Raw genomic sequence first — 4632 nt, forward strand, 5'->3', positions numbered from 1 at the left:
TTTGATCCCCACTTAACTTTTCACCTTGAATACTAATTTCGCGAATTCCATGACGATTTTTGAATCTCGTGAGCCATCCCGAAGATGCATCGAAATTCCCTACCAGACCCAGATTTTCAAAAAATAACTTTGCTTGTGTACTGCAAATTATGCCCGACACCAGGATCCCTTGAGCCCGTTGTTGATTAAACCATTCTACCATGGGCCTTATCCAGATCTTGATATGTGGATTGCTTCATGGTTTTGCGTTTCTCCAAACCACTTGTACAGTCTGATGTGGATGCAAAATTTAACAGTTCATCCTTTTTCTTTTGTATGTCACGCACAGTTTGTTCCCCAATGCCATATTCTTGGGACAGCTGTTTTGTACTTCTTCCTTTTTCTAGCTGATCGATAATTTTTAATTTTTTTTTAATGTCGAGTACCACTCGTTTGCATTTATTAGACATTACTGTCAAAATATTACTACAGAAAACAATACCACACAAAGCAACTGCTGACTTAAATGCGAGCCAGTATCAGTCGCGTGAGTCACGCAGCAGCGGCGCCGCGTCGGCGCTAACCTGAGCCCGGTTCACAAGGTCACGTGGAACACAAGCGCTCACAGTTAACAGGGGTGCGTTTATGATTGCTCCTGCTGTTTTGAAGTTCATGACGCATATTAATACTTACCAACTATGCATGTACCGTGTTTGGCAGCATTATTCGTTGAGAATCGCAGCATAAAATGCTGTCACATCAATAGATTACAAATATAAAAAAAAAGTCAAAAAATTATTTTGGTTTTTATGGTTTATGGAAGTGAAATATGGCACGGTTAATCCGCAAACCGGATAATCCGCACCCGGATAATCGGGAGTCTACTGTATTGGAAATATTTTACCGGTCATGGAGTTCATTTCAACTCGTCACTCTGCTGCAGCTATAGCTAATTACTTAATTAAATTTAAAAAGTTTATTGAAAAAAATCTGTCATCATGGCCTATATTCAGGCATGTAGTCATCGATTACAGTTTTGCATTAATGAAAGCAATAACTCTTGCTTGGAATGAAATGAAACTTTCCAGGTATTTTAAAATAAGTTATCTCCTTTACAAGAACGACAGTGATCAAAAAATCGGTCCTCCTGTAACAGTACACATATGCTGCAGTCACTTTGTTCATATTATTGCAAGGAGATTAAAAAAACATAATGTTTCAAAAAAAGTAAGGCCCTTCTTGATGAAAATTGTTTGTATGCTGATAGTGGCAAACACACTAGATGAACAAAAGAAAATTTTTTATTTAGTCATCACAATTCTTACAAGCAAATTTACCACAGAAAATGTAAACAATTGCATAGAATCTGTGAAAAAAATGTCTCTGTATGATGGTGTGCAAAATGTCAAAGAATTTGATGAGAATAGCATACCTTTAGAACATGACTATGAACTGGAATTTGTTTCAGCAGAAAACATATATAAAAGTAGTCCATTTTTCCAAGAGTTTAAAGAAATATATTATATAATTTCAGAAAATAATCATAATAGTTGTACAACTGAAAGTGTGAATATTTATTGCTTGCCAGCTTTTGCTAAGGAACTAGTAGAAAGGTATATGCCAATGACACCAATGTGGTCTCAAATTCTGCCAAACTCAGCACACCGTTACAGTAACGCAAATGTGGAGAATTGGTTCTTCCAAACTAAAAGCAACGTACTAAAAAGTTCAACACATTTGAAGGTTTGGCGTTTCATTAGACATATGAGTGACCGTGTTCAGGTCATCTGCAAGACATTAAGAAATGAAATACCGCAAACCTTTCATAAGAAGAAAAGGGCTAGGCGTAACGTTAACAAAACTAATACTAAACTTGTTGATGGTATGGTCTCAGATCCTGATGACCCAGAGAGTCTAAACGTACAAGAAATCTGGCAGAAAAAAATTAAAAAGCAAAAAACCTATTTTGAAAAAATATTATTTAAGAACACTGCCACAGCACTTACTGACAAAAGTCATCAAGAACTTGAAATAAATTCACATGTGGAAGGTTTCAATTATGTTGACTACATGCAAAAATGTATTGGCTTGTACGGTGAAGATATTTTTACACAAGAAGATTTCGAAACTTTATTTGGAAAGGAATGGTTGTCAAGTGGTGCAATTGATGCTTGTGTTGCTCTTATGTTGCATGAATATAGATCACAAAATATAACTTATATTCCTGCAAACTGGTTTGCAAGTTTTCTCTCATTTGGTAAAGTTCTTGAGCGTGAAGCTGAGATTAATAAAGTAAAACTAATGACGGAAAGAAAGTGTTTAATCCCTTTAAATTTAAACAACCAGCACTGGACACTGATTGTTGCAGACTTCCAGGAAAAAATGTTTTTGTATATTGATCCTGCAGGTGGAGAAGACAATTTAATGTCAGGTAAAAAATGCACCAAAACAATAGCGTCATTTGAAGACTTCAAAACTTTACTTCAGCAAAGAAATATTTTTTCAGCAGAACAAATAGACACTGATAACTGGAAAGTTAAGGGGGACCCTGGTCATCAAATTCAAAAAGATTCCTTTAACTGTGGCGTGTATGTCATTTTCTTTATTAAACAGATACTAAGTGATGCCCCACTTTATGAAACATTCAACCCAAATGATTTCAGAAAGGAACTTGTGAATAAAATATGTTGCTTTGCAAAATCTGATGGAACAATAAAACTTACTTTAGAGAGTACTTCAAATTCAGATAAAATCTATCCTCATCCTTCAGCAATGGAAAATGGTATATTTGAAAATGTAGAATACTATTCAGTTGATGATTTTAAAGTTGTTTCTTTATTCAATGACGTCTGCACATATACGATAAGAGTACGAGGTATAGATTATTGCAGTCTCTTAGAAAATAGGAAACACACACAAGGAGCTATAGAGGAAGGAATTGCTCTTTTTCTCAACCGAGTAAAAAAACAGAACCATAGTTTTTATCAGAAAATTAAGTACATTTCCCTTTTTGAAGGAAATGTTTGTTTAAAGAATCGGGAAGATTTGTACATGAGGAAACTTCATGATTTAGAAACAAAGGAAATTTTGATTATGCCATATTGTGTTAAGGATGTGCATTGGTGTCTATTAGTAGCTAATTTAAACATGAGTGTGCTTTACCATTTGGATCCATTGTGTGGGAATGGTGATAAAGAAATCTTAAAACACTTTTTGCATTTTCTGAGTCACCGCAATAAAGTTTACGGTGGAAAAATTAACACTTCTAATTGGAAAGTAGAAAATGTCCCTGAAAATATACCAGTGCAAAATGATGCTGTTAGTTGTGGAGTGTTTGTAGTGTATTATGTGTCTGTTTTCTTAAAACTAAATAAATTTACTAATAGTTTGGATACTGAGAAATTTGGTAAAACATTAACTGTGGCTCTCTTAAAAGAATCGGATGTCCTATGGAATCTATGCCTTTACTGTGGTAAAAAGGGAAGCCGTAACCAAATTAGATGGGTGATGTGTGAAATATGTTGCAGGTGGATACATTACGACCGATGTATTAAAGATGCTAAAGCATCTTTTGAAGATATGAGTAAAATAAACTATGAATTCCTTTGCAAATTATGCAACATTAGACGACCTTGTGCAGGTCTAATATTGTAGTTTGTTAACTGTGATGTATACATACTCTATTAGGTCGAGAGGTATGTCACAGTTATTGTGCAGGGCTTTAAGTGTAGGTAACTGTGATGTAAACATACTCTATTAGGTCGAGAGGTGTGACACAGTTGATGTGCAGGGCTTTCAGTGTAGTTAACTGTGATGTAAACATACTCTATTAGGTCGAGAGGTATGTCACAGTTATTGTGCAGGGCTTTAAGTGTAGGTAACTGTGATGTAAACATACACTATTAGGTCGAGAGGTATGTCACAGTTATTGTGCAGGGCTTTAAGTGTAGGTAACTGTGATGTAAACATACTCTATAAGGGCGAGAGGTGTGACACAGTTGATGTGCAGGGCTTTCAGTGTAGTTAACTGTGATGTAAACATACTCTATTAGGTCGAATGGTATGTCACAGTTAATGTGCAGGCTTTTAGTGTAACTAACTGTGATGTAAACATACTCTATTAGGTCGAGAGGTATGTCATAGTTATTGTGCAGGCTTTTAGTGTAACTAACTGTGATGTAAACATACTCTATTAGGTCGAGAGGTATGTCACAGTTATTGTGCAGGGCTTTAAGTGTAGGTAACTGTGATGTATACATACTCTGTTAGTTTGAAAAGGTGTGTACACTGTTAACGTGCAGGTATTTCAATAATATTTTTACTGGGGTGTATATGTACTCAAGTAGCTCATCATGTTATTTGTAGGTAACTCAGTATTAATTGTTAGGGTTTTTTTTTTAATACATACACAAACATAATCATGGTTTTGATTACTCTTTATAGCTATACCTTCTAGATATAGATTTTGAATATGTTTTTGTTCTTTGTGATCTTTATTGTAGCTATGTTAGAATATATATTTCTTTATTTTGAGAATGTTTTTATTAAATATACTTAAAGTGATTCTTAATAATTTTATTATATTGTTTTAAGTTTTGTTGTATATTTGAATCTACATTATTGATTATGGGACTTCACACTGTTAGTGGACCA

The sequence above is a fragment of the Bacillus rossius genome, chromosome 11 (assembly GCF_032445375.1).
Source record: "Bacillus rossius redtenbacheri isolate Brsri chromosome 11, Brsri_v3, whole genome shotgun sequence".
Lineage (NCBI taxonomy): Eukaryota > Metazoa > Arthropoda > Insecta > Phasmatodea > Bacillidae > Bacillus > Bacillus rossius.